General features: G+C 47.8%; 1 protein-coding gene across 2 annotated transcripts in view; it reads left to right on the top strand.

The window, feature by feature from the left end:
- SMTNL2 (smoothelin like 2) overlaps positions 1-23,002 on the top strand; it is a 353,335-nt gene that overhangs the window by 2,126 nt on the left and 328,207 nt on the right. The window lies entirely within an intron of this gene.

Genomic DNA, 23,002 nt, shown 5'->3' with positions numbered 1-23,002 from the left:
GTTTACACATAGAACTATTGTATTGTAATTTATTTAGCCCTTACTACCCCTGACGAGGAGTCAAAGTGCTTTTTTTGGTGAGAAGCACGCTACACAGGGACCCATAAAGTATTAGTGTTGAATTACTATAGTGAAATATTTAAGTAATTTGAGTGGTGGATATTAGTCAGTTATTTGGAGTGAAAAGGATATCGGAGGGATAGAAGGGTAAGAAAGGTTTGCGTTCATATAGCACCTGTTACCCCTGATGGGTGTTGAAACACTTTTCTGGCGAGTAGCACGCTATTCTGGAACCCATGAAGGGTTAGTGTTTAAAATTAGTATAGTGAAATATGAAATAATTTGAGTGGTGGATATGTTATTCATAGAGAAGGGTAGGCGGCGGGACAGAAGAGCGAAAGAGGTTTGTATTTATATAGTGCTTGCTACCCCTGATGGAGTTTGAAGCGCTTTTTTAGCGAGTAGCACGCTACTCATAAGGATTAGTGTTGAATTAGTATAGTGTAATATGAAAGTAATTTGAGTAGTGGTTATATTAGTCAGTTATTTGGATTGAGAAGGTTTGGGGAGGGGTAGTAAAGGGAAAATGGTTTGCATTGATATAGCGCTTGTAACCCTATGGGGTGTTGAAGTGCTTTATTGGCGAGTAGCATGCTACTCTGGAACCCATAAAGGATTAGTGGTGACTCAGTATAATAGAATATGAAATTTGAGAAGTGACAATGTTAGGCTATGTTGATTGAAAAGGATAGTGGAGGGATAGAAGAGTGAAGGATTTATATATTTTTTATATATATATATAGTGTTCGTGGCAATCCTGCACAAACAAATAAAAGCATATTTTGTGTTCCCCTTTATATGTGCATGTTTTGATACCTACATATGACAACATTGTTTGATGAGCGAAGAAAGGTTTAGGTCTATGATCCAGGGCAATGTAAAGATGCTGAGCAGGTGAGACCCCCTGCTGCTGATGGACGTCATATAGGAGTCGCAGCTGCGACCCCTGGCTTGCCCCTTGTGACCCCTGGCACTGCCTTTGTGTCCTCTGGCCTCAGAGGTGGGAAAATCAGTGCCAGGAACACATGCGGCAGTTCGTCCTTATGGACGGTGTTTGGGCCTCCACTTTCCTTGTGTTCCTTTAAATCTTATGTTACACTAATAGTGACTAATGTATCATTATACACTACTTGTATAATAACATTTTAAGTACCATTAGCTTGCATATGACCCTACCTGGAGCGGAGGTAAGTGAGTGCTTGCTGGTGAGAGTGTAATTATGAGAGAGTGTGTGAATGTGTGTGTATGTGATGTGTAAGCATGTGTGTGTCAGTGATAGGAAAGGTCAAATGAAATGTGATGTCACTTCCGCTACCCCTAGCATGTTAGTGAATTGACGTTCATGCTTCTGCTGCCCACCATATGTTGTTTCCCCCATGGTAGGGGGTCACAATTTTTTGATAGGCTAGGACGTGCCAGCTCGTGCCAAGCTGACAGGCCGCAGCGGTGCTGGCCGCGGGATGCCTTCCTAATCTCACGGTACATGGAAGAGGGTCCGATGGAGATGAAAGCATGCCCGGCTTCTTATTACTGGTGTGCATGCCCACCTGAATGTCCCTCAAAACCGGGGTGTGTATCTTGTTCTGTTCTAAGTATCGGGACACGGGGGCTGTCCATGGAAGTCCGGGACGCCCAGGCACCCTACCATAACTCTGCGCCCTTCTTGCCCTGCATGCCTCCGTGAGCTGTTTCCATTGTCAGCCAGGGTTAATGGTACTACGAGTGCCTCCAGAGAAGCAAACGGCTCAGTTGGCGCTGTAATTTGTGGTGCACCGGGCAGGCCAGGACTAATCCTGGGCAAAGCACTACGCTACGCTCGCGAAGTTTCAGCTACTTCGCACTACGCGAATTGCAAGTAGCACAGTGCAAACACGTGTAGCGGTCAATTTTTGCTTGCTCGTGATCCTCGACATCAAGTTGGCGACCGCGAGCAAGCAAAATTACATTCCGGCGAGACTTTTTCCTCGTTCGCGATCAGCAACATCAAGTTGCCGATTGCGAGCATGGAAAATAAACCTCCAAGCGAGATTCTCTATGGGGGTGAGGTCAGGTTTCTCATTGCGAGTGGTCGCGTATGCTCGCGACCTCTCACGATGAAAAATTACCAGTCCGCTTTGAGAAAGCTGCCGCTCGAGTAAAAATCTTCTCGAGCGGCAGAAAACTACTGCTCGCACTGTGTAAAATGCTGTTTTCAATGATTGCACAGTTGCGGATGCTTGTCCGCAGTGTGCAGTCATTGAAAACGGCATCTGGCACAGTGCGAACAGGGTACTACGCAGTTCGCGTAGTGCTACATGTACCTCACGTAGTGCGAAGAACACTTTGCGTAGCTACCCGTAGTGCTACTTCGCAAACTACGCCCAGGGTTAGCCAGGACCTGAGTGGTGCAGTAGAAGCAACCTGTGACTACAACTCCCATAATGCATTAGGACGACTGGAAACACGTTACCAACAAACATGGCATGAGGTGGACCCCAGCATCAATAACCGAAAATTGATACTTGAAGTGAATCAGTATACAGTGTGGACTCATACATATTTGGAGCTACAGCACTGTTATTGTTCACTTACATCTTTTTTGATTTGTGCTTTGCCACTTTCGAACAAACGCAATTGATTTATCCATCACACCTTTTGCCCTGACGAAGTTCCTCAAGTAGGAACGTGTTGGCTTTTCTGTGTACCTTTTAACCTCGAAGAAAAATAAAAAAAAGTTTTCAACTACTTTATTGCTCTAATCTGGGACTACATATCTGGTGCTGCCTCCACTCTGTTGGAAGGTCCTGTATATACGCATTATTGCCACATAATTCGGTCCTCCTACTGCATAAACTGTTCGTATGTGTTTCTTTACTGTGGCCCTCTATATACATTTATAGCGTCTTCTTGAAAGACCTGTGACTGTTTGTTCTAAAGTCTCCCAACCCTTTAATAACAGATGGTACTACACACTGTGTAAGTAGGGTATGAGGATTAAACTCCGGGTCTTCCAGCTTTTTCAGACATCAGTTTAGCAGCCAAGTAAAGTCCACATTTGTAAAGCGCACAATCACCCGTAAGGGTCTCTAGGCGCTGGGGGCCGTCGGGAAGATTAAGCGAGCTATTGCCCAGAGTCACATGGTGCTGGGCTAACCTGCCGCCGGAGCCGGGGATCGAACCGTGGTCCCCAGATTCCAGTGTCAGTCGCCCTGGCCGCGGCGCCACACCTCTAGCAGCCAAGTGGCCACATGGCAAGTGTAACTCCCACAGTGACTCCTGGCTTTTTATTACACAACAGCCCTTTGCCTGCTGCTGGGACATTTACCGTGAAAAACAAAGCCGCCGGACACATAATACGACGCGATGTTGGCTGAAAAGCCAGATTGGCCGAGTGTGTCACTCGTTCGGTTACTAGGTAACGCCGCATCATCTTCCAATTTCACAGAAAATGTAGGACATGTGCTTGAAGCGGCCCTTTATCCGTCCTTGGCAAATGTCGCTTTCCAGAAATGTGGCCTACTTTTCAGAGGAGTGGAAGGAGATCCCTTCATCCAGGCACGTATAGCTGAGATCACACCTGGCGTTGAACCAGCGGAGGGCGCGGGGATTCTTCCTCGTTCGTAGACACGACTGAGGGCTCTGGAGCTGAGATTGAAGGCAGTGCGAGGGTCTTACAGCACCTGCCGGTGGAGCCTAAAGGGGTTCGGGATTCAGGCCCATCCAATGCTTGGATCCTCTACCGAGATCCCGCAGCAATTGTGTCGCGCCAATGGAAACTGGGATTCCATATTCAGTAAGTGAAGGAGGTACAAAACTTTTGAAATAATTACAGAGCGAAAATAAAGAAATGTGCTTAGAGGTGCCTGGGTGCTTGGGTCGGTATGTGGGGTGGTGGAGGGAATAGGATGCAAAGGGGTAATTCAGAAGGTCGGAAAGATGGCGAGGGGGACTTCAGAAATACGTGGGAGGGAAACGGTGGTGTGAAGGGAAGCAGAGGAGGGATTGTGAGAACTGAAGTCCACTGCCCCTGCCACAGGCCTCTGCAACGTTTAATTCAGTCTCATGGCTTCGGAATTGAAACCTTCTCAATAAGTATTGTCGCAACAATATCATTAGTGTGACTCATTGATCTGATACAGCTAACGAGCACTGGCAAAGCCATTGGGTCGGTGTGGCATCCTAAAGGAATTCTGAGGTCCGGTCCGGTCCTGACTCGGGGGCTGATACTGCTAACAAGCACTGGCAAAGCCACTAGGTCCATGGTGCATCCTAATGGAATTCCAAGGTTCGGTGCTGTCCTCACTCCGGGTTCGCCGCAGTCGCTGCCGGTCCCCTCCCTAGTTGGATGCAGTGCCAGAAAGCGCACAGAGCGGCACTGAAGCGCTAGGTTGGTACCTGCGCGAAGCACGGGATTTTAGGTTACTTGTGAAACGTTTTAAGCTAGTGCCTTGATTACATAGGCCGCGTCTGGTGGGAAGGATGCATAGAGTTGAGCTGTTGTGGCCGTGTCCCTTTTAGAAAGCCCACCCGCATTGTTCATGTCAGTTCAGACCGAGCCCCGCCCCTTCCCCCGCCCTAGCCGCTCCTTCCCCATCCCAAACTCCACGTGGTGACCACCCACAGATGGGATGCGCACTTGTCACTCAGTGACTGATTGCATGCACGGGTGAGTGAGTGACTGCAAGCACGGGTGGGTGAGTGACTGCATGCACGGGTCGGGTGGGTGAGTGACTGCATGCACGGGTGGGTGAGTGGCTGCATGCACGGGTGGGTGAGTGACTGACTGCACGGGTGGGTGAGTGGCTGCATGCACGGGTGAGTGAGTGGCTGCATGCACGGGTGAGTGAGTGGCTGCATGCACGGGTGAGTGAGTGGCTGCATGCACGGGTGAGTGAGTGAGTGGCTGCATGCACGGGTGGGTGAGTGACTGACTGCATGCACGGGTGGGTGAGTGACTGCATGCACGGGTGGGTGAGTGACTGACTGCATGCACGGGTGAGTGAATGCACTAGAGAGCAAGTGCTTGGTTGGATGAATGGACAGGTGCTCTTTGCCTGACACCTGCCGTGAAGTTTCTCTCCCCCCCCCCTCCCACCTCCTTACTGACAATGCTCCGTGGTGAACCTTTGAGCACAGCAGGGAGCCGGCCTGTGCGACCAGTTTAAAATATACTGTGACCAGTGCTTAAAATACACTTCCTGGAAATAGTCGGGGGGGGGGGGGGGTCTGGGGGTGGGGCGGGGGCTGCTGCTAAGCTAAGCGCGAGAACAAATTGTTGCGGGGGCGTTGGACGAGCCCCCTCTCCTGTGGGGATATTCATTTCCCTTCGTACTGACTGCACTTAATACCCAAAGCCAACCACTGGGACATATGTGTGTGTTTTGTTTGTTTTTTAGACGTGGTTGTAGAAGAGCTGTCCGCATTCTAGGTTTGATCTGAACAGCTTTGGTTTGGACAATATTGTGATCACATCTAAATATTTCAGTCCGTAAAACGCCAACCACGTTCGTGTCTGGGGACGGTTTGAGCTCTGTCTAGCGGTTGTCTGTTTATAGCGTTATGCAGAAAAGCGCCCCTAGGCTGCCTGGAAGCGCTATAGTGCGGTGGGGGAGTCAAGAGGATGAATGCAAATTAGGAATATGTAGAGAAGTGCGAAGGTGGGATGAAGGACGAGAAAAAACACCGTGATTCTGGTGGCTTTCCTAAATTACTTTCTTACTGGTGCGTCAGCGTTTAAAGAATGCCAACAATGTTGCTAAAAATGGAAACAAAGGTGAAATCTGTCCTTATTTAGTCCACCTGAAGAGTTTAATTTAGTTTGGAAAACAGCCAAAATCCACTCTGCCCCCAGGCTATAGAAAAGGACAGGGTGTGTCTGAGCAGGACAAAAAATGCGGTTTTCGGACGGCGTGCCATACATGAGGTCCGGAGAGCAGTGCAGATGTCCCACTGTACAGGAGTTCTGTTAGAGTGCCTGCAGCCCTCATACAAAGCCCTGTTGGATTTGTTGAATGGTTCACCAATGGCAGTGTGATCGTTTCAACAATCTGATTGGCTACCCTTCCACCCAATTAAAATAGGGCACGATGTCAGGCCTGGCTGGCAATAGCCAGGGGACTAACTGTACAGAATTCCAGGGTGTGGGTAGTCTTGCAGTAACCCATGTAGTGCTGTGGATAGCTTCTGATATTCATCACTTTCAGCCCTCGGGTGACAGAAATGTATTCATTGGGTTCATGCATGCTGATGACCTGTGTGCTTGCATGCATGCACCTAGGGAGTGATGGCTGCACTTTTTTTTAACTGATCCAAGATGGTGGACATAATTTGTATTGGTTAGCATTGCAGTAGCACAAAAGTGCTTTGAGCGTTGAGAAATGACCTGCCAGCAAATGGCAAGTGCTGGTCCCTAAAATAAAAGTAAGCTGTAAAAAAAAAAAAAATGGACCGCCAGTGGGTTAGGAAGTAACAGAGGTGTGGGTGGGGTGCGAAAGAGGAGCTCAACACTGGGCCCAGGGAGGACTTTAAAAACAAGGGAGGGAGGGTGGGGGAAGTAAGTGCAGAGAGAGGGATGAGGGTGCAATGAGGACTAAGGATAGGGGTGTTGTGTTTGGAGGGAAGGTAGCACAACAGAGAGACAGAAAATCTATGTACTCTCATGGAGTGCTAAAAGAAACAAGCATTGGCATAGCCAATATATCCCACCTTTGGGACCATATCAGTGGTTAGCCATGCAGCATAGAAGCTGCAAGTTGACAAATATTACAAAGAACACTCTGCGTTTTGCTAGGTGCGAGCAGGCAGGAGAGGAGTGTGGGGAACTAGAAGGGGTGGCTGGGGGCCTGAGGGGGAGGGCAGGGGAAGATGGGGGAGAGAGGAAGGGAAATCTATTGGTACGGAGAATGGGGATGGGGAAGAGAAGGCCGAGGAGAGAGGAAGGAAGGGAACGAGGACTGAGGCAGAGCAACAGAGAGACACAGGAGGGAGGCCTGAGGCCAGTAGTGAGGAGGCAGAGCAACAGGGTGGCATAGTTGTGAGGAGTCAGAGCACCAGGGCCGAGCAGTAGTGAGGAGGCAGAGCACCAGGGCAGCACAGTAGTGAGGAGGCAGAGCACCAGGGCAGCACAGTAGTGAGGAGGCAGAGCACCAGGGCAGCACAGTAGTGAGGAGGCAGAGCACCAGGGCGGGGCAGTAGTGAGGAGGCAGGGCAGCGAAGTAGTGAGGAGGCAGAGCACCAGGGCGGGGCAGTAGTGAGGAGGCAGAGCACCAGGACGGGGCAGTAGTGAGGAGGCAGAGCAACAGGGTGGCATAGTTGTGAGGAGGCAGAGCACCAGGGCAGCGCAGTAGTGTGGAGGCAGAGCACCAGGGCAGCACAGTAGTGTGGAGGCAGAGCACCAGGGCAGAGCAGTAGTGAGGAGGCAGAGCACCAGGACGGGGCAGTAGTGAGGAGGCAGAGCAACAGGGTGGCATAGTTGTGAGGAGGCAGAGCACCAGGGCAGCGCAGTAGTGTGGAGGCAGAGCACCAGGGCAGCGCAGTAGTGTGGAGGCAGAGCACCAGGGCAGAGCAGTAGTGTGGAGGCAGAGCACCAGGGCGGGGCAGTAGTGAGGAGGCAGAGCACCAGGGCAGCGCAGTAGTGAGGAGGCAGAGCACCAGGGCGGGGCAGTAGTGAGGAGGCAGAGCAACAGGGTGGCATAGTTGTGAGGAGGCAGAGCACCAGGGCAGGGCAGTAGTGAGGAGGCAGAGCACCAGGGCGGGGCAGTAGTGAGGAGGCAGAGCACCAGGGCAGCGCAGTAGTGAGGAGGCAGAGCACCAGGGCAGCCAGTAGTGAGGAGGCAGAGCACCAGGGCAGCGCAGTAGTGAGGAATAAAAGCACAAAGCACCAGGGCAGTGCAGTAGTGAGTAGGCAAAGCCCCATGACTTAATGTTATCGATCCCCGGAATCGAGGTGCATGTAACAAAGCCGTGCGCCTGCGCCGTAGGCAGAGCCTTTGACTGAAAGAGTGCCATTAGTGCGCCAATAACTTTGTTACGCAAAAATTGACAGGGAAATAGCTGATGGAAGAAATCTTAAAAGTGACAAAAGGACAATTTGATTTAAAAAAAAAAAAGCAGATCAGAGGTTAGAACAAAAAAATGAGTGACAGCTGGGAAAGCAATTTAGACCACACACACACAGACACACACACCCCCCCACCCCTCCGAGACGGGGAGAAAGTGAGAGCCCGGGAGTTGTGCGTACGCAGCCTGCTCTTTTTCAGAGCACATACCCGTGCTTGTGGCGCACTCCCGCAAGCTGTATGCCGCCACAAGCACGAGTATGTGCTTCGAAAAAGAGCTGTACGACGGCTAAAAGTCCTCCTATGCAGCGCATGCGAGACCTAAAAAACAAGTTCACAGATTAGGAGCAGTGGATCTGTACAAGTCAGACAACCAAAAGAATGTTAAAAATTAAGCTCAGCTGAAATTTAAATTAAGTCTATTTAATTTTGGTAATTTTGCATTACACATGTTGCTCAAACCTCTCAAAATTATGCCATGTTGCATAATTGTCATTCATTGGACAGATTTACAGCGAGCATGCAGCAATAATTCATAGTGCCAGAACCTTAGCCGATTTGCTTACAAAACTTGTAATTTTCACACGATTTTTTTTAAAACTGCAAAATGCATTTTCGCGTCAAATTGGCACAAGGGTGTACTTGGTGCTGAGGTACTGGGTTTTTAAGAACCGGTACAGAACCGGTAACCCAGCGGTGCCAGGGGATCAACACACCAGAGACCTCGGGTTCTCCTGAGTCAGACCTACAGAAACTTCAGAGTCTTCCAGGTGAAGTCAAAGATTCGTTTTATTGGCTGCAACCAAGGTGACAGGGTCCTAGAAGTACGATACAAGTATATTCAGGAGACTGCACACTTTCACAAAGTTAGGCTTCTCTTCTTATACACAATATTCACCCTTTGGCAAAACATTCCTTGGGTGCGTGGTATTTCATTTATGGTTACTGTTTTACAAAAGAAAGCAGAGTCATGATGACATGTACATATTTCACGTCGTGCTGCCCATAACAAATCATCCGGCAAGGCCCAACATTTCATCAGATATCGCTGGACCCCTAATAAAAACGGTCACCTCCCCATCGTAAAGCAAGTGAAGAAGAGGAGTGGAGAAAGATGTGAGCGAGATATGGCAGGTGTGCGTGCTGAAATGGCTTTATGGCCGGTTGGGCCTAGATACTATCTTGCTCGGCCACTGGGAGGGAACTGACCTAACGAGCTCGGCCTGGGGCAATGGTTCTAACTTGTACTGGGGTCAGGAAGAAGTCGATTAAGGAGTATTTGTCCTTGTGGAATCAAATTCGACTGGATTAAGGCCTATGTAGAGGGCAACATGCAGCTAAGGGTTTAGAAGGTAAATGACGATTTCGAGGTGAAATCGTCACTTGAATATGCCGAAAATAAATGTACTTGACGTACTCGTCATTCTCGGTCTTTTGATACCAAATTCGTCCTATTTTGACGAAGTTTTTATTCTCGAGTCCAGTACTATTGCGGATCCACATTTTTCAGAACCACAGACCCTCCTTTTGCCCCTACATAGGCAATTAATCTATCCTCATGTTAATCTGAGTCCAGATCTATATTCCTAAAGTCATTGAGATGTTGCTGCAACATCATTCTAGTGCTGAGCTCATGTCTTGACACAGGTTTCCTTACACATGATGTAGCACAGAGGCCACATATTGCAGGAGCACACTGTATGCATAGACAGAACAGGAAAAGAATGGCTAAGACCATCCCAATGACCATCAGAATTTTCCATCCCCAGGCAGATATCTGTCCCCAGAACCATCCCATTAATGACCAATCTCCTTTATCCACATGAATAGATTCGGAAATCTTATGTAGTTTGGAGATGGCCCCGTACACTGTTGGAGCATTATCTGGAATAAAAATGCAACAACTGGACTGGATCAATTTGCATACTCCACCCCGGTCCGCAAGTATTATATCCAAAGCGACCCGGTTCTGAAGGGTCATCAGTCGATCCGACTGGAGCTCAGCAGTCAGGTTACTAAGGGCACCAGCAGTTTCGATCACGGTGGATTCAACTACCCTTGTCAATTGCCTTATGTTTCTGCTGTTAACCATGGCTCCCCAGAACGGCAGAACACCCATTGCAAAGTCACCAAATTCTTGACCCGCAGTGTCTTCTTTACTCAAAACACCTCGAACTATCCTTGTCCGATGGTAATCCGCCGCTGCTGTGTAGGTGGGAGGTAACAGGAATGAAACAAAACATGAGCCCGAGAAGTCAGGGGGCAACCATGTATAGGCTCTATCATGGCAGATAAAATAAGTACCCTTTGCGGCTAAAAAGGCAGGGGAAGTCTGAGATCCAAAAACATACGTTTCTGTACAGACACTCTTCCCTAGCTGAGCTCTGGGATTCCTACCAATACCTTGCAGACACAGGTGACCTTGATGGGGTACGATCCAGATAGGGGACGATCTCTTGGCTTGCTGTTTCTCACTTAATGTAGTGCCATATCCGGTCACATTCCAACCTACATATGCAAGTATCTCATCATCCGGGGTATCTTCGTAAGAAGTTACTACCTTGATCATGTCAACTATACCCTTGACTAGGGCGCTAGTCTTGAGGTTGTCTTTTACAGAACGTAGGGGTTGGATTTCTCGTGCATATATGAACATTGTCCTATATGCCCATACTGACCCATTGCGACTAAATGGCAGGACCAAATAGGGGATACCTCTATCCGTGGTGTGGGGCATGAGACCACACACCCAACAGTTGGTTGTGTTCATCACAAGTTGGTGTTGGTGTAATAGCTGAACGAAGGAGTTATTAATGAACTCTAATCTCCTACTTGATTCGTGGTCAGGCAAAGAGTGGAAAGAATGAGAGGAAACAGTAGGGGGAGGTATGGGTGATGTAGTGGGCGTAAATGTCACACGAAAAGAGAATAAAACATAGCTTATCAAAAAGACCATTACGCTAAATAGCATAAAAATACACATTATTATAAAAATTTTCTTTCTCATTGTTTTCAAAAGTCTCTGCTTAAAGTTCATTTGTTTGGTAGTTCTCTCCACATCAGGAAACTCCATCCTCTCTAAGTTGCTGCCCGCGGCGGTAGGTTGTTTCTGCTAAAGGATGCTTCCGTCAGTCTAGGGTGGCTCCCTTCGACCAACTGGAACCAGCAACCTATTGTTGTCAGCTGCACCCAAAAGTCTTTAATCAACCGCGACCCTAGCAGCGGAACCCGGATGGCGGTTCGAAAAAACAAAAATAAGCAAGTTACCTAGATGGGAGAATTTACACTTTAAAAAAAAATAGTATTTGGGGGAAACGAACTCTTTATTAGTCCACAGGTTTTTTCTCTCGGATCATAAAAATAAATCACTTTTACTTTAGTCTGTTTTTCTCGGTCGTAAATGGTAGCGTCTTTTCCCGGGTACTGTCTGGTCCAGGAATAGTAGTTCAGGTTCCACAGAGTTCAATTGTTCTGATGGCGGCGTAGTTTCTTGACAAATGTTCTTACTGTCACAATCACGTTTAGCTTCTTTTACACGTTCATCAGTTGTGCGCTCTGAGTCAGTGCCTCCTGTCCGGACCCATTGGTCATGTGGCAGAGGGAAGGGTATCTTCTTACAATGGATCCCGTGGACCCAATTGGCCTTCCCCTCCACTTTAACGGTCGACCTTGTAGACAGGAGGACGAGGTGAGGTCCGGTCCATCTGGGCTGGTCGTTTCTTGTCCTCTGGAAATTCTTGACCAACACCCAGGAGCCAGGGTCAATGGAGTGACCTGGTGTCTCAGAGATCGGAGGCAAGGTGTTGTGGACCTGTTGATATAAAACACGCAATTTAGCAGTCAATTCATACAGATAGTCAAGCAAAATGGGGTGTTGCAGCTCGCTAAACTTCGTGGGCCTAGGCACTCCCCATATGTTGGCTGGTCGACCAAAGACTATTTCATAGGGGCTGAGTTTCATTCGCGAATGCACAGTCATTCTGGTGGATAGGAGTGCTAAGGGTAGAGCGTCGGGCCATTTAAGACCCGTGCTCGCTTGGATTTTGGCCAATTTAAGTTTAAGCGTGCCATTGTAACATTCCACTAATCCAGCTGATTGGGGGTGATTTGCAGCGTGGAACTTCTGCCTAATGCCTAGCCCTTCACACACTCGTTTCATCACACAACCCACAAATTCACTTCCGTTGTCCGACCAGACCATTCTAGGCATTCCGAACCTGGGGAAGAACTCTTTCACAAGGGCTTTCGCTGTGGACAAGGCAGTATTGTCCCTTAGGGGATAGGCTTCTACCCACCTTGAGAAGGCGCAAACAACCACGAGCACATATTTTAAGTTGTTGCACCTCTCCATGTGTATGAAATCTAGCTGCAAAACCTCGAACGGATACGTAGGAGGTGCAAAATGACCAGCTGGAGTTGGAGTTCCCCTACCAGCATTGTGCTTCAGACATACCATGCAATTCTTGACAACATTCTCTGCACACTTGGGAATCCCTGAATTCTTCCACACTGGGGCCAACAACTCGCAAATCCCTTTCGCGCTGATATGGGCCATCCCATGAGCCATTGTAACCACTGCAGGCACATATGCATCGGGTAACAACCATCTCTGTTGCTCTGTCGATTCAATCCAACAACCATTTGCATCCGTTCTCCCTGTACTTTCTCTCCACATGCTTAACTCTTTCTCCGTTGCCTCAGCTTGGATGGACTTCACACTTTCTATCGTGTCTTCACATATTCCAACATCACCAGTCCATCTTTCTGGGCTCGCAACATACATTCGGCTCATCACATTCTTTGCCGTGTCCTTAGCAGTTTCATCAGCAAATGCATTTCCACGACCAACATCATCAATCACTTTCTTGTGTGCACTACATTTTACGATCGCTATTTTCAGGGGCGACGTCAGTGATTCAAGAAGCTCATTCACCAACTGACCATGCTGAATCTTAGCTCCATGCGAAGTCAGGAACCCACGTTCTCTCCACAGTCGTCCAAAACTGTGAGCCACTCCAAAAGCATACTGACTGTCGGTATAGACAGTCACTTTCATTCCTTTTGATAACACACATGCTCTCGTTAACGCCACGAGTTCGGCGGCTTGAGCTGAACCATGTGGTATTCGCGCAGTTTCAACGATTGTGTGCAAAGTTGTGACAGCATACGCTGTAGTCACGTTACCATTTGGGAGTTTAAAGCATGAACCATCCACCCATAATGTACCATCACATTCAGCGAGAGGAGTATCGAATAGATCAACCCTCCCTTTCGTCTCTTCCTCCGTTCTGAGGAAGCAATCGTGCTGTTCTGAAGCATCCGATTCCTCAGCAATTGGTAACAATGTGGCTATGTTCAGGGTACTGCACCTTTTGATGTGCACATGGCTTGCTAATAGCGTCAATTCATAACTGGACAGTCGAGCACTAGTTAAGTGCTGTGTCTTGGTCCTATTTAACAATGTGTCTACTGCATGCGGGCCCATCACGATTAGTGTATTATTCATTACTAGACCTGCAGACTGTCGAATAGAAACAGCTGCTGCTGCTGTGGCCCTTAGACAACTTGGCAATGCTCGTGCTACCGGATCCAAAGTTGACGAAAAATAGGCGCATGGCCGTTGTCTATCTCCGTATAACTGAGTCAGCACAGACAATGCACAACCCTCCTTCTCGTGGACATATAATGTGAAAGGTTTACTGTAGTTGGGGTTACCTAACACGGGGGCCGAACATAATGCTGTGCGTAATTCGAGAAAACTCTTCTGACACTCATCAGACCAAGGAATGGGATTGGGTGTATTTGTGCACGTTAGTGCCAATAAGGGTTTGGCTAATAACGAAAAATTTGGAATCCACTGTCTACAGTACGATGTAATGCCCAAGAAAGCGCGTACTTCTCTCTGCGTTCTTGGCACATTTAATTTTGCTATTGCCTGAATTCTTTCTGGGGTCAGTTTCCTTCCCTCCTTCGATAAGAGATGACCTAAGTAGGTCACTTCTTGTCGGCAATATTGGAGCTTGGAAAGTGACACCTTGTGATGTAGATCACATAGATGACGCAGTAGTGCCAACGTGGCCATTTTACATATTTTCTCAGTATCCGCAGCTATGAGCAAATCATCCACGTACTGTACGAGAGTGGAACCTTTGGGCAAAACCATTGCGTCGAGCTGGCTTTTCAGAGCTTGACTGTATATTGAGGGGCTTTCACAGTAGCCTTGAGGAGCCCGTTTAAAGCGGAAACTGCGACCACCTAAACTAAAGGAAAAAATATCCCTGCTTTCCTCCGCAATCGGGATACTGAAGAAAGCATTCTTCAGGTCAATCACCGAAAACCAGGATGCGGATGCTGGAATCATAGTCAATAATGTTGTAATGTCGGGGACAACTGGGAATTGTGGCACCACTATCTTATTTACTTCCCTAAGATCAATCACGAATCTATACACAGGTGGCTGAGAAGGGTCAGTTCATTTTAAAACAGGCAGAACAGGACTATTGCAAACATTTCCTCGTGTTTCTTCAATTACGTCTTTCTCAATTAACTCGTAAACAATCGCTAGCAAAGCTTTTTCGCCCTCATTGGATATTCTGTATTGGGGAATTCGTGGCATTTTGACATTCGACTTCAATGTTACAATATATGGTGGAATTTCTAAAAGACCTACATCATTCGGACCAGTAGACCAAAGAATATCTGGTAGAAGTGCCAATTCTGCTGGAAGCGTATTTCTCGACAAATACATGGGAGAAACCACTTTCTTACCTAAAGTCAGTTGTACTCCTGAGGGAGAACAGTACAAAGTCGCATACAATCTTTTTAGCAAATCTAATCCTAGCAAATTTTCACCACAACCTGTTGTCAAAATAAGGGGTGCTTCGAATTCACAAGGACCAACAGAAAGAGATAAAGGGTCAGAAATTGGATTTCTAACCGGGGCGCCAGAAAAACCTACGGAAACGTTCATTTCGCCAGACAAAGGTGCGCCAGGGAGTTTGGAGTGCATAATAGAACTCTTTGTAGCACCAGTATCCAACAGAAAAGGTTCTGACACACCCGATGTAATCACCTCAACGTAAGGTCCACTCTGATCTACTGGAACTGAAACAACTCCCTCTCCTTGTCTAAGGCTGTCCTAGCACTCGTTATTCTCCCACTGCTCATTTTCTGTGTAATACTCATCGACGTAGTATTGGGCTGTCCTGTCAGATACGTTATTTTGCTGGTCAAACCTGTTCATAGAGTTTTGTGGTGGAAGGGGACGTGCGTCCTGAGGGGTGTTTCCACGCCCTCTACCTCTGGGCGCTTGCTGACTACCACGACCTCTTACACCAGAAAATTCGTTTGTTCGTTGTGGCAGGGCAGGACAGTCATATTTGTAATGACCCTCTTGTTTGCAGTATAAACACTGGTTGGGACCTACGCGGTTTTGATTGTAATCGAATCTCTGCAAGTTCCTCTGAGGCTGCTGAAAAGTGTTCCGGTAGTGATTTGGACCATTATTATTTTTATTACCACCACCACGTGGCGGATAGGCTTGCTGTAGCAAAACCTTCGTTTTGAGTTCTCTAGTTTTCTTCTCTACTTTATCTTTCTCATCCTTGTCTCTATTCTCATAGTACTGTGCGGTAGCTAATATCTGGGCTGAAGATGATACTGCCCAAGAGCTTTCTGAATCTTTTAATTTCCTACACAAGTCTGGAAGTAGATTGTGCACAAATTTATCGACAAACAATCTCTGACCACCTTCTGTGGTCATATCTTGACCGCTGTGGTCAATGAATGTTTCTTCAAATCTGGTGAAGAAATCTGACACAGTTTCTTCTTTCTTTTGCTTGCATGCAGATAACTTATCCCAATTTACACGTATCGCAGGCATTATTGTCTTCATGTAATTTACTATCCTACCAGGTAGTTCCGCTATCAGGGGTTCAGGCTTGGCACCACCAACTTGTCGTGCATCTGCAACAGTAATATTAGCCCACGTGTCACCTAATTCCTGGTCATGATCTACATGACGAATTTTTCCCCATAAAGGCTGTGGAACAACGTTCCCGAATAACATATCGATATCGGCCAAATTCATAATACATGACCCAGCAGTTTGCGACAATTCTTTATAGTACCCTGCAGGATTTTTACGCGGATCTGGTAGTGTTTGTTTGAGTGCTAAAACTTCGGCTCGCTTCCATGGAACATGTACCCATACTCGTTGAAAGTGGGGCAGGACAGGTGGGACAGCTGTCGCGTCACCCTCTCTCCACTGCGGGGGAACTTCTCTCATAGGGTATTGTCGTGCCTTTTTCCTACTAGATGCACTAGATTCCGATGGTGACCCAGAACTACTTCCCTTACTTCGATATGACAATAGCATTTCAACTGCTTCTTCTACATCGGAACCTACAATCATACCCAGACTAAACTTAAACCTTATACGACACATCTCTTGTGGGAGGCAATCCTGATCATTGTCTTCTAAATCTTCGCAAAGAAAAACACACATCTGTTCGAACACATATCTCTGTGTCGCTGTTTCCCATTGATGGAAAACTTCCATGACAGACTGTAAATCATATTTTGCAGTGTCCATGACCCATTTCCGAGCTAAACTATTCAGGGAATCTCTCTCTTGATAATCGGGCAGTTGACTTCGCAACTGTCTTCTTCCTATGTTAGGGGTCGTAGCAGGCGACCCGAAAAGGGGTAAAAGAAGATTAGTAACAGTACTGGCCATTTTCTGCCGAAGGGAAGGTGAAACGGAAGAACAAACAGATGGAAAAACGGGGTGAGATAAGGCGGGTGCAGAGACGGCAGAAGAGGTATGAGGAATAATAGATGTGGTACTAGGCAAAATCATAGAGGGGGCATTAGATGTAGTAAGCACAGTAGGCAAAATCGTAGAAGACATAGATGAAGCAGAATTGGTCGGTGGGCCTGGAGGAGGCTGCACCGAAGAAGTAGGAGCCAGCTGAAGAACAGCTGGTGGGTGCTGTGGAAGAGCCAGAGGCGCAGCTTGCGCAACTAAAGGTTGCGGGGGTGCTGTAGCATTCTGCGCATAGGGCGGTGGTGAAGTTAATAATTGCGACATTAATTGGTCTTTTTCACGCTCTTTTCCTGTCCCTTGCTGAAGAGACGGCAAAACTGGATAGCACTTATCTATTGCCATTTTACGTTGCCTGTGCAATTGTTCATTTATCTGCTCTTCCTCATTATCTTTAAACTGCACGGCAGCTTGCATTACTGAAAGTCCCTCTTCTCTCTTATTTTTCTTAGCTAATTTAATTTCTTTTTGTTTGGCTTCTTTGCGCCATATGCGGAAAGAGTCAAACATCGCCGGCCGGGCTATCTTTTTGAAGAGTTTAACTTCAAGGTTGTCTAAGGTTTCAGAATCAAAGCTACCATATTGGGGCCATTTTAAAACACCGTCTTTCCTAGTGTATTTAATCCATACCTCGTTGTAAACGATGGGGCCTACCCCATGTTTAACGTACAGCTCGTAAGTCGGAGTTCCAACTGGAGGAACCGGACATGAGTCCTCCAATCGGGAGTCCCTATTATTATTACCAAGACAAAACCAATTCCCGAGTCTAAGACTAGGCATCCTTTCTCTCTAGTCTAGTTCCAAAACTTCAAAGGAGTTATCGATTACGATATTGCTCGTGAAAACACGAGTCCTTCGGTTATGGTGCTTGCAAGAACCAATAAAAACCTTTATGTATCTCTAAGATACCACAAAGTAAGTCCAACTAAGGACTGGGAGACGCTCCACTTATACTTAACTGAAAAATATCGATGGCTTCACCAGAAGACTCGTCTCAGCGTTTCGCTCTCCCGAAAATTTCAAGGGTCCAACATCAGGGCGATAGCCAGGGCAGCAGTCCTTGTAGCCGTCGAGAAGCGGGGAACCTCGCAGTAAAGACCTTCGGACCACGTCGACATGCAGGGGTCGATGAGGTGGTGGGCCCTCCTCCGGAATTTTCACACGAAGCTCCTCACGATCTTCAGGCTGATTGGTACCACTGGAATCGCTCCAACGCTGGGCGCCAAATGAGGTACTGGGTTTTTAAGAACCGGTACAGAACCGGTAACCCAGCGGTGCCAGGGGATCAACACACCAGAGACCTCGGGTTCTCCTGAGTCAGACCTACAGAAACTTCAGAGTCTTCCAGGTGAAGTCAAAGATTCGTTTTATTGGCTGCAACCAAGGTGACAGGGTCCTAGAAGTACGATACAAGTATATTCAGGAGACTGCACACTTTCACAAAGTTAGGCTTCTCTTCTTATACACAATATTCACCCTTTGGCAAAACATTCCTTGGGTGCGTGGTATTTCATTTATGGTTACTGTTTTACAAAAGAAAGCAGAGTCATGATGACATGTACATATTTCACGTCGTGCTGCCCATAACAAATCATCCGGCAAGGCCCAACATTTCATCAGATATCGCTGGACCCCTAATAAAAACGGTCACCTCCCCATCGTAAAGCAAGTGAAGAAGAGGAGTGGAGAAAGATGTGAGCGAGATATGGCAGGTGTGCGTGCTGAAATGGCTTTATGGCCGGTTGGGCCTAGATACTATCTTGCTCGGCCACTGGGAGGGAACTGACCTAACTAGCTCGGCCTGGGGCAATGGTTCTAACTTGTACTGGGGTCAGGAAGAAGTCGATTAAGGAGTATGTGTCCTTGTGGAATCAAATTCGACTGGATTAAGGCCTATGTAGAGGACAACATGCAGCTAAGGGTTTAGAAGGTAAATGACGATTTCGAGGTGAAATCGTCACTCGAATATGCCGAAAATAAATGTACTTGACGTACTCGTCATTCTCGGTCTTTTGATACCAAATTCGTCCTATTTCGACGAAGTTTTTATTCTCGAGTCCAGTACTATTGCGGATCCACATTTTTCAGAACCACAGTGCTAATATATAGTGCTGAATGACAGATTTGCATTTCAATCAATCAAACATTTGCAAAGCGTGTTACTCACCCGTGAGGGTCTCCAGGCGCTGTGGGGAGGCAGCTACTGATCATACAACCAGGTCTTGAGGAGTCTCCTGAAGGTCAGCAGGTCCTGGGTCTGTCGTAGGTGGATGGGGAGGGAGTTCCATGTCTTGGCGGTGAGGTCGGATAAGGATCTGCCGCCGAAGGTTGTTCGGTAGATGCGTGGCACGGGGGCGAGGTGAGCGGAGCTGGTGGTTGTGGGTGTAGAAGATGAGTCGCTTGTTGAGGTATGCTGGTCTTGCGTTGTGGAGTGCTTTGTGAGCGTGGGTGAGGAGCTTGTAGGTGATCCTCTTGTTGACGGGAAGCCAGTGCAGGTCCTTCAGGTGGGCGGTGATGTGGCTGCGGCATGGGATGTCGAGGATGAGGCGTGCTGAGGTGTTTTGTATGCGTTGGAGTCTCTTCTTGAGTTTGGCTGTGGTTCCGCGCGTAGAGGGCAGTACCGTAGTACAGCCTGCTGGGGACGAGGGCCTGGGTGTCTGTCCTTCTGGTTTCAGTGGTTTCTGTAGATCTTGCGGAGCATACGGAGGGTGTTGAAGCAGGGGGAGGAGACGGCGTTGACTTGTTGGGTCATTGAGAGCGTTGAGTCCAGAATGAACCCCTGGTTGCGTGCATGGTCAGTGGGTGTCGGTGCAGTTCCCAGCGAGGCTGGCCACCAGGAGTCGTCCCAGGCAGAAGGGATGGAACCGAGGATGAGGACCTCCGTCTTGTACGAGTTCAGTTTCAGGCGACTGTCCCTCATCCATTCGGCGATGGCCTCCATCCCTGGGTGGGAGTTGGTTTTGGCGGTGGCGGGGTCTCTGGTGCGGGAGAGGATCAGTTGGGTGTTGTCGGCATATGATACTATGTTGAGGTCGTGTTATCGGATGATGTGGGAGAGCAGTGTCATGTACACGTTGAAGAGGGTGGGGCTGAGGGATGATCCTTGGGGTACGCCGCAGGTAATCTTGGTGGCTTCGGATCGGAATGGATGGAGGCGGACTCTCTGGGTTCTGTCAGTGAGGAAGGAGGTGATGCAGTCCAGGGCTTGGTCGCGGATCCCTGCGTTGTAGAGTCGTGTGTGCATGGTGCGGTGGCCGACCGTGTTGAAGGTGGCCGAGAGGTCCAGGAGGATAACGGCTGTGGTTTTGCCATTGTCCAGCAGGGCCCTGATGCCGTCGGTGGTGGCGATGAGGGCAGTTTCGGTGCTGTGGTTGCTGCGGAGTCCAGGGTGGTGTTCTCTTAGAGGAATTGTCAGTTGTCTGTTGACGCTCTTCTCGATGACCTTCGCCGGTAGCAGGGAGATGGGCCGGAAGTTCTTGAGGTCCTTTGGGTCTGCCTTTCAGAGTTTCACACGTGTGTAATTTTGTGTAACTTTCCCACAATATTGGGTAATTACTCATAAGCAAATTATGAGAATTTCACATACCCCTTCTAAAGAGACTATTCTCCAGGGGAGGAACAAATGCAAGAAAAGGAAGGTAAGCCATCAAATAAGAAGCAAGCAAATGAGTGACAAGAAAGTCAACCAATAGTAAGTAGTGGGCAGGCCTCATGCCCACTGTAAGATTTTAGTATTGTCCGCAGAAGACTTCAGCCTACAGAGAGCAGAAAATTGTCTGGTAGGCAAGACCTAAAAAAAAACAACAACAAAACATATTGTCCTAGTAGCCAGCTGTGAGTATCTGGTCATTTGCTCAGGAAGGTGATAAAGCAGGGAGAGCCGGTCGTGCTCAACGAAATGTATCTGGACCTGCCAGAGTTACGAATCATCGTAGGCAGTTAAAGAAATACTAAAGCCAGCCAGATAGATCCAATCATGGAGTCTTTCCCTCCATCCTCTCAATGTACAGGCAGTTGCAGGGGCGGCTGGTACCCTTTGAAAGTGGTGAGGCAAGTGAAAAGCCCCACCACAAAATAAAACACCCCTCCCTCCAAACACCCACAAATAAAATACGCCCCTCCCACATTGTGTTGCTATCCTGGATTTTATCATTGTGCTTGTATGTATTTTATCTGCACTTTTATGGTCAACGACCGAAATAAAGTTATCAAAGCTTTCCTTTCTCCCTCCCCAAAGACAATAAGTGCTATGACCCAGCCAGCGCTAGGCCATCATAGTGCTTTTCCCCTAACTTCCAGCTATGCAGAATAGCTGCCGCCTTGCTGTACAATTTGGTTAAACGACATTGACAAAACCATTGGGCCGTGCATCGGAGAGACCTATTGTCTTTGCCAATGCATGTTCCCTCAGGGGCACGAGTAACATGAGCTGTACGAATAGCCACCAGAGCCTGGTATGAGGCAATAGTCTACTTGGCGAAGTGGTGGAAATTACACCAAAAGAGATCAGTTTTGTGGCCTAGACCAACAATCTTCACTTGGTGTATTTTATCCCTGTTCTGCAGGGACTGCGCTTGATTTGGGGTGAGCAGGGAGGGCGCGTCCCTGGTTAGGTGACCGCTTCTGTAAATGTATAACTGTGCTCAGCTGGAGTTCCTGCGCGTGCTTATCACCCATGCAAATGTTTCCTGTCTGTGGGACCAGTTCCTAAGGGGATGAAAATATTGAACGTGTGTGAACTGTTAAGCAGACACAATATTATGTTCGTTTTAAAGATGCAAACGTTCATATCTAAGATATGTCTTTTGGCGCTGCCTGTATCTCCAGGGTCGTAGCTTTAATTGGTGCAGCAGGTGCAGTGCACCGGGGCTCAGAGGCCTAAGGGCCAAGAGTCCTGATTATTGCTCTGTTTTATCAAACAGCAGGCCCGAGACGTCTTCAGGCGCTTGACCTTAGTAAGGTATGTTTGGGGATGTTGTTTTGTGCTTTAACCATTGTGTGCAAAGCCGAGCAGGTGAGCTAACCCGATTCCTGTAATTGGTAACATTCCAGGCCTCGGAATGTGTGTGTTTCTAAGAACTTTGTATATTTTATTAAAAACTGTAACTATGTCATACATCCATAGCGGAAAACAGGCTTTCCAACTCACGCACTGACGCTTCCTGGAGCTCGTACCGCCCCCGGGCCGCCCCTGGGCCGCCCCTGGCCTGGCAGGCAGGGAGCTTCCTGGCTTCACCCTTTAATGAAATCCCTGTTGTTACTCCTATCTGGTTTAAAGTCTGGCGGGCAGATTTACAAGCCCCCTGCGCCACTTTTGCTTCACTTGTCCCATATTAAAAGTGATGCAAAAGTGGCGCAAGGGGCTTGTAAATCTGCCCCTGGATGTCTAGACGCAATCACGATATACCACCTGGCCGACATCCTGGAGAAGCATCCTAGGCAGCTGCCTAGTCTCCGTGGGCACTACAGTAAAATGGTGAAAGATTGTCCCTTAAAACTTGAGATATATCCGGATTGCAGGAGAACAAAGTGTTATTTCGCCTAAGGCGCTGGGAACCCTTGCCTTATCTTGATTGCCCTTTTCATCATATTTTACCCTTCACCCCCATCCTTCCTCCTATGTTCTGCCTCTTAGTGACGAGCACTGATAAAGCCAATAGGACTGATTCAACGAGAACGTATGCTTGCATTCATGCAAGACTCTTTGTGTAAGGTAATTCTTTGCTAAGGCCGGTTCCCCAGTATTCACTGCCCGTATTTGTCTTAAAGAAAGACTAATAAGACATTATCTAAGATGCTAGAAATATTTAATCTGTTCGCCTCAGCAGTTTATAGGAGTAGCAACATTCGGCAAAACATCACTTCACCTAGGAACCAACCTGAAGTTGTAGTGTGCTTCATAGAAGGACCAGATGACGTTTTTATAGTTCTTTCACTCCCTCCCTCATTCTAAGGAGTTTAAAGTTCGTGAAGGTACTTTTAGTGCCAGAACATAGATTGTGTGGGATTCCCAGAAAAGAAGTGGTTGTCTGAACAAGTCCAATGGTCCTACTCTGCAATAGCGGTCCATAACAAAAGGACC

This window comes from Lissotriton helveticus, chromosome 3_1 (assembly GCF_964261635.1).
Source record: "Lissotriton helveticus chromosome 3_1, aLisHel1.1, whole genome shotgun sequence".
NCBI lineage: Eukaryota > Metazoa > Chordata > Amphibia > Caudata > Salamandridae > Lissotriton > Lissotriton helveticus.
This window is presented reverse-complemented; position numbering and strand designations above follow the sequence as displayed.